Consider the following 12,859-nt stretch of genomic DNA (forward strand, 5'->3'; position numbering starts at 1 on the left):
GCTATGTTTTGGGTTTGTGCTGGCAACTGTTAATAAAATAGGGAGTTTTTCATTACTGCTGAGCAGTTCTTGCACAGAGTCAATACTTCTCTGCTTCTCACACCTCCCCACCAATGAGGAGCCTGGTTGCTCAAGAAGCTGGGAAGGGACACAGCTGGAATATCTGACTCCAGCTGCACAAGACATTCCATACCACATGGGATCATGTCTCCAGCATGTAAAGCAGGGGAAGAAGAAGGAAAGCGCAGACATTTAGAATTATGATGCTTGGCTTCCCAAGTCAGCATTAAATGTCATGGAGCCCTGCTCTCTCAGGGGTGGGTAAACAACTACCTGCCCATGGATGAATTCCTTGTTTTGCTTTGCTTGCGTGTGCACTTTTGCTTCACCTACTAAACAGTCTTTATCTTACTTCACGTGTTTTCTCATTTTTAACTCTTTCCCATCCTACTGGAGCAAAGTGAGCAAGCAGTTGTGTGGTGCAAGTGACCAACTGGGGTTAAATATGATGTATCTTGCAAAAACTTAATTACATACAACCCAACAGTTATTCTATGTTTAAGAGTTTTCCTCATTTTTATATGCAATAAAATGTTATGACCTCATCTGCAATTTTTTTCCCTAGGTGCTAAGACCCCTGAAAACACATGAAAGTAGTACATGAAAGGATGTCCAGTTCCAGAAGAGAAGTACATCTTAGAATGCAGAAGACATCTGACAGTGAATAAAGAATGGACACAAAAGTACGTGTGAGACAGACGAGCATACAGAGGGTACTGTAAAAGTAGGTTTAGTGGCTTTAAAAAGAAACCTATATTTGGAAGACACCAAACAAAGGAGACGTGCAAAGTCTGTGTTTCTCTGCCCATTTCTTGTTTGCCCTTTTTCTCTGTTCCATAATTACCTTGACTTGATGGTAAACAGCAATGGAAGATAATTTATGTTTCCACCTGCTAGCTCTACATAAATCTTCCTCTAGAGTCTGAAAGTCAGATCTTTGATATTATTTGTGAGGGGGTGGTGGATGGATGTTCCTTTTTTTATTTTTTTTTAAGGCTTTCTATTGCACAGTTTTATGATGTGGATAAAAACTACCATAAAGTGACTAAAAATACAGATGAATTGGTTTATGATCTGCAGAACAGCACTAGGCATACAGAGATGTAAATTCTCTTTGTTCTATTAAAACATCTGCAGTTTTTCTTTCATCATTTCTTAGGGCACAGATTTGATGCCCTCTAGCGACCAATCACTCGGTTTAATATTTAAGAAATATACACAGACAGTAGACTGGCTATGGACAGATATGAGTAGATCTTACACATCAGCATGACAGTTTTCTGACCCTGATATGCATTATGAAAGCTTTTTCATTATTTCTCCACCAATTAACATGAGTCTAAAATTATCTGAACTTTCTTCCCTCTGTCATAGAGTATAAACAAGAAAACAGTTAAAACTCAGAGAGAAGATAGTGATAACCAGTGACTTGAGGGTTTCTTTCTTTTACTGCAAACAAAACTCATTTCTTCATGCTAACAAACTCCGCAGACTCTGAAAGCACTCTGCAGCTTCCCTATGTTAGACAGTGTATTATAATAACTGAATTTAAATATGCTGTATTTCAGCAACGTCTACCCTCCACTTTTTTCCCAAGCATAACACGGGTGCAATAGCCATGACTAGTGCATTAAATGTTCATCTCTCCTATTAAAAGGTTATCTGGCACCTTCAGATGACAGAAAATGATAGCTGAAATTATCTATACCAAATTGTATTGGAGTGATGGAGTTTTAGACATAATGTTCCTTTGGAATTTTACCAGATATAAATACCTGGATTTTTAAAAAAATATTTAATTGGACTCATCAGTGCATCACATTGTTTAGCCTCTAAATACATCCTCTCTGTGATAATTTTTTAACAAATTTAAATAAAAACTTGGATTTTACTGAGGTATAAGCAGCCTGTAATTGCTACAAAATTTGCCAGAGAACTTCAAGTTTTAGAAGCAAAGTCAGTGTTGACTTCTGTGCAGCATAATGTGACAGATGTTTTTATGATGCTAGAGATGTAACAAACTATCTGTAAGTAATTTGAATAACTGGTGAAGCAAGATATATCTGACAACACCGGGAAGTTATGAACATGAGGAGGGGCATAGAGCGATCCCTGTGGCTAAGTAGCAGGGCAGATAGTGTATTTAATTGATCTTTTTTCCTACTTAAAGCCTCAAGAACAATACATACTTTGAAGAATATACAATATATGAAAAACAAACACAGCCCTCCCCTCCCCAACACAATCCTCCTAAAAAAAAAATCTAACAAAACAAGAGAAAAAATCTCAACCAAAACACATTTTCATGGTTTAGGGATGGTACTCCCCAGTTGAGTCCTCCTACTGAGATTCTCCAAATCATGTGCCACCTGCTTGCTCCCCCCTTGCCCTCCCCCACTGTGCCATTGTGGTGGGCTAGAGAGGAAAACTGGAGGCACAAAAGGCAAAGATCATGGGTGGAGAAAGAAATAATTTACTGGAGACATCAGAGAGATAAGAAAATGAACAGCAACAGCAATAGTAGTAAGAAAAGTGTACAAAAAGAGAGTGATTCACGTGCAAAGGTGTTCACCACAGAGCTGGACACAACTCCAGCCACACCACCCCGACCAGTCACTCCAGCCCAGAACTGGAATGTCCCAACTGCTCCCTCTGCCTTGGAGCTGGGACCACCCTACCACTCACCTCCGGTCAGAACCAGCCACACGTACTCGAGAGGAAGCAGCCCCTTTTCCCCACAAGAGTCTCCCTTCCCCCTGCCCCAGCAATGATGTAAGGGGGCATAAAAGAACGTTTGAGTCCTGGCTGTGGCCCCTCCTGGCTACTGCAGTGCTTAACCCTGTGCTGGCCAGAACGAGGACACCACTTCTGTATGTTGTATACCAGAGAACTTATTATGAAGAAGAGCCTTTAAAGGGTGAAAGTGAAATAATTTATAGAATAAAGGTAACAAATTTTGAGGTTTTAATCTTATTTTCATAAATTCTTCCAAACTGTCACTAAGCACAGGGGAAAGGAATATTTGATCTTAGCATCGTTTGATTCTGAACTGCTGGAGCAACTTTAACGGGAACAGTTTCTTGACATGCCTATGCTGGAATTTATTACTCTATAGCAGCATATGCAATATGGAAAACAACTATTTTATTTAAGTCAGTGTTAAAGATTGTTTATCAGATTTTCTGTGATACAAAGACAGAATTCTACTCTCCTTTTTTATTAAAAGTCAGGAAGTCAGAACAAGCTTTCTTAAAGATCTATGCAGCAGAGAGATTTCTGCCACAATAGGCAGGAACAGAGCAGTTTTAAGCAAAGCAATGTTGTCAGTTGCTCAAGGCAGCAGACGGCAGATGATGGCAGAATCAGGTATTGTTGTGTACTGAGGCCTGGATTTTAGTAAAGCAAGAAGCAGCAATAACATTGTGGCAGAAAAAGGTTACTGATATTTTATTTTGGCATAGCATGAATAAATAAACGCAAAACTGAAAGGAAAAAACTATCAACTCGGTGCCTGTCGCCCATCACTGCATGAATTGTTGCTCTTGGTGTGTTTGCTTATGTACTGTCTTTCTCCTTAATCCTTGTCTGTCTTTGAATCTCAGAAGTAAGCGATATCCATCCTTTCTTCTCCATAGCCAAGTAGAATATTTAAAGATCTAGAAAAAACTTCCCTACATTGGATGCTATTATTGAGCTTTACAAATGATCTCTAAATCTTATTGTTAATTTTAATCTGAAAAATTTTTGTTGATAGATTTTCAGTATATTATTAGATATATATTTTACTGGTGGTCTATAAAGTTTATAGATACAGATATACTTATGTTGTGGTTATAGCATATACTTATGTTGTGGGCTTTTTTTTGTTTGTTTTGGGGATTTTTTTTGTACATTACACACTTCCTTATCCATTATTTCCAACACACTTACTTGTCAACAACACCAGTAGCCCTGCAGGTATGATCAGAAAGAAAAGGCTAATATTTATCATTTGTATAACAGGATGTGCTGGCTGTGCAAACAACCATGAACCTGAAGTTTTCAGTCCTGTGGGGAATTTAATCTTTAACTACTTAGATGCTTATTATGTGAGTTTTGGCTGGGTACCAGGAATTTCATTTTCCCTTCCCCAAACATAATGCAATATGACAGTTTCTCCCTGTCATACACCTTGATTTCAAGAGTTCTATTAAAATCTCACAGCAGCACTACAGTAACTTCTCTGCAATTTACTATACAGAAGTGTTGTATATAAAGTCTTAATATCCCTTACTTGCAGATAAAACCCTGTATTGAAAATTTGGATTCAGAAAGAGCTATGGCTCCCTCAGAATCTCTCAGATGTATTTGTACCTACTTCACAGCTGTATGAATTAATGGCAGACTGACAGCAGGAAGACTGAACTCTAGGTCATTGTCTCCAACAGAAGAAGGATGGGGATCTTTTTGAACAGTGTATTATTTAAAGAAAATTTTTTTTTTTTTTTTTTTGGAAACGAATATAGTGCTCCGACATGTCTTTTGGCTTGGTTAGTGTAATTCCCTTCTAAAAAATGGCATTGAAATCATATCATGTCATGTAATCACACCAATATACGCAACATTATGCTAAGTTTTCAGGTTTTACCCTCACTAATTCACCTTTTCTCAGCATATATTTAAGACATTGATCAATGCAGTGCCTATAATCTTTCATTAGTATTTCCACCTGTAATTTGCCTGTTATGAAATGCAATATGTTATTAATACATCTTTTTTAGCCTTCAGATTGTAGTCTGCAGGACATGCTAATAGTTCAGAAATGGGACAGAGAAATTAGCAGATAAACTTCTATGAAAGGGTGGCATGGAAAAGTAAATACTGATAATTAGTTTTGAAAGCAACAATTGCTTTCTGTATGATCAAGTTTGATCCTCCTGCTTGTCTATCAAGGTGTAAAAATGAAGTATGGGATGCTGAAAATGTACTTTACCAGCAATTTTTAGGTAATTCCCTTAGCAATATCTCTGAAATGATGTACATATTTCTCAGGTAGTTTTATTTTCCCTTTGTGATATAATATTTTTATAGTCTGTTTTGTCTTTCACAGTGAATGTTAATCACTCCTCTTCTTTTCAATCTTTCCATTAAAAATGGAAAACTAAACAAAAATACAAGGCCCTTATGAGATTCTCAGTAAGTCATTAACAGCGATATCTCTGTCAGAGATGTCTCATGTTATAAAGAAACATTCTTATAAATTTTCACTATTACTTTACCTAGATTGAATTCTGGTCACTCACATAATCAATTTTTACTGACAATTCTTATTTTATTATTTCATCAGAAAAATATATTGAAAAGTTAATTGTAATAGTTTTTGCTGTTTGAATTTAATCTAGTTACTTGTCATCCTTCAACATTCGCTATATTTACATAGTATTTATAAGAACACAACTGAGTGACCTAGGTTTGTTAGCATTAATACAAGCAAAAGAGAAATTACCTTTATTTAAAAGAAAATCTGCAACAACAACAACAAATCAACCAACCAGCCAACCAAAAAAACAAAAAAACAAAACCCCCAAAAAACCCAAAACAAACCAAACAAACCATAGCAAAAGCCAAATTGCCAAAGATAGTTTTCAGCTACCTGAAAGAAAATTGTGAAAGAGCACTTCTGACTGCGATCCCTGGATTCTCAGTATCTTTACATTTTTTATCCCTTGGTTAGAATACCTTTCAACTGAAATCTTCCCTGGAACATTTACACATCATTCAGATTCTTGCGGGAAGGCTGAATCATTCCATTCCCTAAAGAGATCAGTTTTTGATAGTCCAACTCCCTATCCAAAACTGATTCTTTGAAGTTTTCCACACACCAGTCCACTCAGGTTCCAGAACTTCAGTTCCAAAGGTATCTCACTATCACTTTCAGAAGCAACAGCAAAGCATTGAACAAATTCTGTGAAAAAGAATTTATTGGATACCCAGTCCTTTTCTCTGTGTGTAACCTTGACAGAAAGAAAATGATCCACATTGTGCTCTCATGATCTTCTGTATTGCCCTTTCATAATCAGGAAAATCTTCATGCTATTAGAATGAAAGACTAAGCTTTCATCTCAACACCGAAAGATTTCTCAGGTTAATTGCTAACATTTTCTCTACTCTTAAAAATGTGTAATACCACTCTTATGGATGGAACAGTAATATCCACAAAGCCAGAAAAGAAAATATATTTAACATATGAAAATCCTATGTTTTCATTGTCCCTTGTAGGGATTAATTCATTGCAAAACCTTGTGAGGATGGAACTTGTTGCAGTACCCTTCCAATAATTTTTTTTCTATTATGAAGAAAAACATCAATTTTTAATAATAATAACCAGTTTAGTAATAATATATTTAATATTTAGCTCTTCAAAGAGTGGTCAGATCACAGCCTATTTGTAATAATGAAAAGAAGAGCTAGAATTGGATATTAAATACACTGAACTCAAAATTTTGCTTTTACTCCTTAGTAAGGCAGAGATCTCATTAAATGGGACAGAAAAGGGTAACAGAAATGTTGCTGAGTTTAAGATCTCCAGTACAATGAAATTGACCTTGAAAAGTGAACTTTCAACATTTAACAAAGCCATAGAGACATACCACATATACTGTTCTAAATAAAGAATGTATTTTAACCAAAGTGTATCCACAACATCTTTTTGAAATAAACAAGCAAATCTTTTTTCCTTGTTTACTGATTGTTTGCAGAATATTGAATGACATCCAGACACAGGTGATTTAAAAAAATCCAGGCAATGTTAAGGGTACTTCAGGGATGGAAGAAAAGATCTAAAGAAAACTAGAGCAGATTGTCATTAGTATATATGTGGAAAGTGAAAATTCCATGAGTGAATCAGGAACCCTGGAGTATGTAATATACAAGCAGAGCACATGGAAAGCTGGGGAAAAAACTAGATATAAACCACATTCTAAAATATGAGCTATTAAATGCAGCATTAGTTTCTAAAAAGGCAAATTTTTTGCCTTAACAATGAGAAGTCAATATTTAAAGGAAAAAATTAAGGAATAGAATCTGAAACAATCACAAAAAATATAAAAAAATAAGCAGCCTAAAGGCTGTACTCCTCTATGCAGTCCTATTGCTGTCTGACTACTTATATGTGGACAGACATGGTTGTGTATTTAAAAACTAGTATCACTATTACAAATTTTATATCTTAATATGAAGGATTTCATTTCAACCACACATTTTAGTGTGTGTTTTCACCTCCAATTTGTAGATATCTCCTCATTTTAAATACCAAGTTAGAGACGTTTAGAATACAATTTCCAGAACAATACTTATCATTAAGTAAGCATATTAGATATTCAATATCAGGATGCTGTTGTCATGTCATAATTTCCCCTTAGCAGTCTGCTTAAGACATAGAGAAGTGTAAGCCCTGAGACCCAGAGGAACATTTCAAGAGTGAGCATTGTACTAGAAGAAATATAGACATACCAGGGAGAAGAGGAGGTTGCATTACTATTTAATTTTCCTGTGAATGAAGCTTTCTATCTGAATTCAATAATTTGATCTATTAGAATGATTTTTAAAAAGATAGGTATTGTTTCACTGAAAGTTCCTCACTCCATATATGTTTTGTTTCCTTTCTCTGTATCAAGATTGTAAGTGCAACAGTTTCAAGATGATATGTATACTTACAAAATAAGTAATTAGAGATGCTTGAAAATCATTCAGCAAATCAATGTTTCCTCATGGGAAGAAGGCAATGAAGCCTTTTGTAGATTATGTGCATCCCAATGACACAGAATAATTAATAGGTTGGTTTGGGGAAGCCAGCTGTGAAAGAGTGTAGTACAGCACCACAGTTTAGTACAGAATAAGTGGAATAAGTAGACCTGGCAGTTAGTGATAATGACATTACCAGAGATGTTATAAAATTTGGTTTTGATAAGCACATTAGTGGAACTCTGTCCATATTTTTCCACTGTTCCTTCAATAATATAAATGTTAAAACTTACTTAGAAATCAAATTAATATTTATTTTCTCAAAAGTCTAGAGGGGCATTTTGTCTCCACCAAAATCCTGAGTGCTGGAAACATTCTGATTGCCTTCACTGTGCACAGTCTTAAGCCAATATGAATTTAGTCAAAACTCTAATGCATTAGCTTTTGTCTGATATTGACATAATACAAGGGATGATCGAATAATTTTCAAAAGCTGGAATGCACAGACAAATGAGCAGGATATGCTTACTGAAGCTTTTAAGAAATATCATCCTTCTAAATAAATTTAAATTAACTCTTCTGGAAAGAGATGAAAAATCAGGTACAGTAGGCTGCTTGAAATCCTGTGATACACTCCTCAGTCAAGTTCTAGGAAGAATTGCGTTAGCAATGGCTTTTTAAATACGTGCAAGTGATCTGTGTACTATCGATATTGCATGTTCCTTTTTACATTTTTGCCAGGAAATCATTAAAAATAATCATTTATGTTGTATAAAAATAATTTCAACATTTAGTTAGCAATTCAGTGTTATGCTATAAATATCTACTATACATAGGTACTGTGTAATAAAAAAATGCTTAAAAACCTGAAATAGATTTTTTGATCGGATTTTTTTGGAGTTTTTTTAATCTTTTCTATTTTTGCTGTATGGTCAAACACACAGCAGCTTATATTATACTTCAGGAGAGTGTTCCATCAATATGCTTTAGAGGTCTCCAAGGCACTCACTTTTCTGAGCAGCCAGTGAATGGAAAGCAGTTATATTTACAGAAGTGGGTCACAAAGTTTCCATACTTCAAGAAAAATCTATATTACACAATTTATTCTGACATAAGAATATTTTGATCTTAAGGACTGCAACTGAAAATTTTAATTAGCTTTTATTTACCTTTGTATTAGATAAGATATTAAGCAATTAGTGGATACATTTCCATAGTGGCGAAAAGATGCATCACAGAAGATGCTAAGGATATACTTATTAATTTTTTTTATTTCTCTATCTAATGAGTATGAGAAAACACAGAACATTATAGTGTGTAAAAAGACACTATTTTGAAAGATTTTACCACAAGTTTGATATCCTGAATTATCTTTTAGCAAAAATTACCCTAAAATTTTAAATATCCATTGTTTTGTTTCATGCTAATGCTTAGAGTCAGCCAGAATTTAAAATGGCTGAATGTGGTATTGTAGGAAATCTGTTGTCTGTGTATTTCCATAGAAAACTAGTTATTCCTGACAATTGCAAAGGAGCCTATGTCTAGAAAAATGGATCTAAGATGTAAAAGTAGAGAGATCCTCTTGTGTCATCCTATAATATCAATTGTGACTTGTTGGGTTTATTGTCTGTTCTTTTTAAATCTAAGTATGATCAAAGCATTTATGAAATTTTGAAAGGTCTTTCTAAAATATTTAAGTACATTTTTTCTTTTTCCTAAAAGTGTATTTCAATAAGAGACAAAATCAATAGTTTTAAAGTCTTCAGTAAAATAAGTAAAGCATATTAATGGCATAACAATAGACACTATTGTATCACAGAATATACCACTCAATGATCACAAACAAAACAGCATTTACTTCAGATTAAATGCAATCATGCTTTATTTGGTCTTAATTTATCATTCTGCATTTCTGCAATTTTTAGTGTTGCTATGATTTCTATTTTAAAAAATCATATGTCATATCAAAATAAGCATTTCAAACATTTTTTGTAATATTTATAAATATTTAAGCTATTTTTCCCTCATTAGATAGAAAAAGAGCAGATAAAGCATTAAGGGAACCAGTCTGTCTGTGCCACTGTTTTCTTTTGCAAATAATAAATAACATTTGCATCATCTGCATCTGTCTCATTGTAAATATATATTATAAAAATTAGTATGGTCTCAGTGTTAAAATACTTAATTCTTATTAATGACATTTTGGGGAAAATGTAATTTCTTATCATTGCTCTTGTTCTTGTTACTGTTGTTCATTTATAAAAGGGGAAAAAATACAGTATCATAGAAAAGGGATCTATGATAGCATTAGTTGCTCCAGTTATATGTAAAAATTTTATTCTGATCCCCATAAAAATGTTGCTGACCTTACCATTTCTGTAGGATCCATTCTCTATAGATGGTAGACTCTGGTCAGCACAAAGAGAAGTGGGGTGGAAACAGAATTATCTGTACCTTCTGCACAGGAAGAGAGCTTGGCATGTTACTTCTATCAATGCTTCTCCACTGAGAGGACAGGTGGACAGGTGAAATGGAACTTTCCATACTAAATAGAATAAATCTGACATGAGTAGAGCCCTACCTAAGAACCACCAGTCTGTGCTTTTTGTACTATGGGGTGCTGCACTTCAGATATTCAATCATTCTGCCTAACATTTCAGCATTAAGCTGAATGAAGATTAAATGGAAAATTATTAATTGGATTTACTGAAAAAAAATAGTAACACCCCATAAACAAACAAACAAATAAAGGCAGAATGTTTGACTGATTCCAAGAAGGAAGTTGAAATTAAGAGGACTTTCTACATGTCCAATTTTGTCGCTCACCTCACTTTTTTTTTTCTACATGATGTTTGAGGTCTGATATGAATACCTTATTTGCTTCTTAGACCACTCATCATTGGAATATTTAATTTTATTTCCTGAAACATTCTTCCATGTAAAGCTACCAAATCTAATAATTTTCTAATATTCTGTTATACTCAATTATTCAATAAAGAATTTCAGTCCTACAAGACACGTGCTATTGTATGATCAGTATGTATTGCAATTACAGAAAAAAAGAATCAATTCTTTCAGGTATCTTGTTTTCTGTAGTGTTCATTTGAAGGACTATATAAGTATTAATAATACATCATGGGATAAAAATCAAATAGTCAATTCATACACGTTGATTAGAAAAATTAGGGTTTTGATATTTATATACTTGCTTCAAAAAACAGTTTTGAGTCTTGTGTAAACACAGAGTATCTTCAACTACATTCATGGTGTCAAAGAACCAAGGCAGACAATGCAGCTCACCTAAAATTAGACATTTGGAAGCCAAATTATGAGTACAGCCTAAAACAACAATCCATCTCTAGATAGCAGAGAGAGAGAGAGAGAGAAAGAAAGAGAGGGGGAGACAAAGTATTTCAGAAGTCAAGTCATCCCACTGCAAGACTGATGTCTTTAATAGATGGAATGTATCACCTTCTCAGTGTCATTTACCAGTGAAGGCAGGAAGCCAGGATGACTGATTGGATGTATGTGACTAGCTTTTACACCGCTAATGATAGCTGAGATGAAGCTCGGCCCATTAGAATTAAACTGCAGAATATTGCATAAAAGTAAAGAAGGTGCACTCTGCAGTCACTACATCATAGACAGAAAACAAAGTAGAATCAGTTAGAGAAGAAGAAAGGAAAATTGGATGAAGTTTTCTACATAATACATTCACCAGGGATATGTGAAGAAGGAAATGTTAAAGAGCAATTAGTTAAACAGAGAGACAAGAAAGGTTAAGAATGCATATGGATTTCAATCAATTAATCACCCTTATGTGACTCATACGGGTTGGCACTGGAGATATTTCATGCTTCCTTTGACATTCACAGTGCCTCACTAAGGAGGGCTTTCAGCATAGGTGAAAAGAGCTGAATTGGTTTACTGACATATATTCCCTCATCCTTGCTTCATTATGGTTCTGCATCTCTTACATCCCCATCAGATTGTTGATTCAATCCAGCAGAAAGAATGGCCTTAGCAGAATATCCTTTGGTATCTAGTTAATAAACACAGAATGTGGCTAGAAACATCACACTGATACTTCTGCAGAGGGATCTGGACAGGCTGGGTTGATAGACAAACGTCACTTATATGAGGCTCAACAAGACCAAGTGCTTGTCACAACAATTCCCATGAAGCACCACAGGCTTTGGGAAGAGTGACTGGAAAGCTACCTGATGGAAAAGGACCTGGGGGTGCTGGCCAAGAGCAGCTGAAAGTGAGCCAGTGTGTGTCCAGGTAGCCAAGAAGGCCAGTGGCTTGTATCCTGGCTTGTATCAGAAATAGTGTGGCCAGCAGGACTACGGAAGTGATGATCCCACTGTACCTGGAGTGCTGTATCCAGTTCTGGGTCCTTCACTTCCAGAAAGACATTGAGGTGCTGGAACGAGTCCATAGCAGGGCAACAGAACTAGTGAAGGGTCTAGAGAGTAAGTTCTCTGAGGAGCAGCTGAGGGAGCTGGGGCTGCTTAGCCTGAAGAAAAGAAGGCTCAGGGAGGATCTTACTGCCCTATACAATTACCTGAAAGGAGACTGTAATGAAGTAAGAGTTGATCTTCTTCCAAGTTACATGCAAGAGAATGAGGGAATGAGATGATGAGATGTTGCAGTGCCTGCTTTGTGCTGCTCGCCTTGGTCAGCCCTGGCACCACGGGGGGTCCTTGGCTTGTCAGGGACAGGGACGCAGCGATGGTGCGAGAGAATGAGAGACTGGACTCTTCTGAGGGTAAAGGCAACTGGGTTTATTGAGGTCACAGAGACCTTCACCCCAAGGCTGTGCCTCAGAAGAGACCCTGAGCACCTGGGGGAAGTGACTTATAAACAAGGGTGGATCTCAGGGCAGGGCAGAACATGAGACCAGTGGGAAACAAGCAGGGGGTGGCTCTGAACATAATTGACTGATATTATAACAAATCATGAGGAATTGGGAGGGGAATTATTGGATCCTGTCCAATCACCCGATGCCTCTCCTGGAATTTTCCAGACACAGGGAGAGGCTCTGGAGTGATAGACAGGACTAGGGAGTTATATA

General features: G+C 35.9%; 2 long non-coding RNA genes across 3 annotated transcripts in view; one reads left to right on the forward strand and one right to left on the reverse strand.

The window, feature by feature from the left end:
• LOC310909429 overlaps window positions 1-2,845 on the reverse strand; it is a 36,596-nt gene extending 33,751 nt beyond the window's left edge. Inside the window, exon 1 of one of the 2 annotated variants that reach the window (XR_014590074.1) lies at window positions 2,746-2,845. This is a non-coding gene — a long non-coding RNA (uncharacterized lncRNA). The remainder of the gene's footprint in view (window positions 1-2,745) is intronic. The other variant, XR_014590075.1, reaches the window with a different exon arrangement.
• Window positions 1-12,859, forward strand: part of LOC310909430 — a 306,230-nt gene that overhangs the window by 77,291 nt on the left and 216,080 nt on the right. The gene's annotated exons all lie outside the window — the stretch shown is intronic.

The sequence above is a fragment of the Zosterops lateralis genome (assembly GCF_965231275.1).
Source record: "Zosterops lateralis genome assembly, chromosome: 5".
Lineage (NCBI taxonomy): Eukaryota > Metazoa > Chordata > Aves > Passeriformes > Zosteropidae > Zosterops > Zosterops lateralis.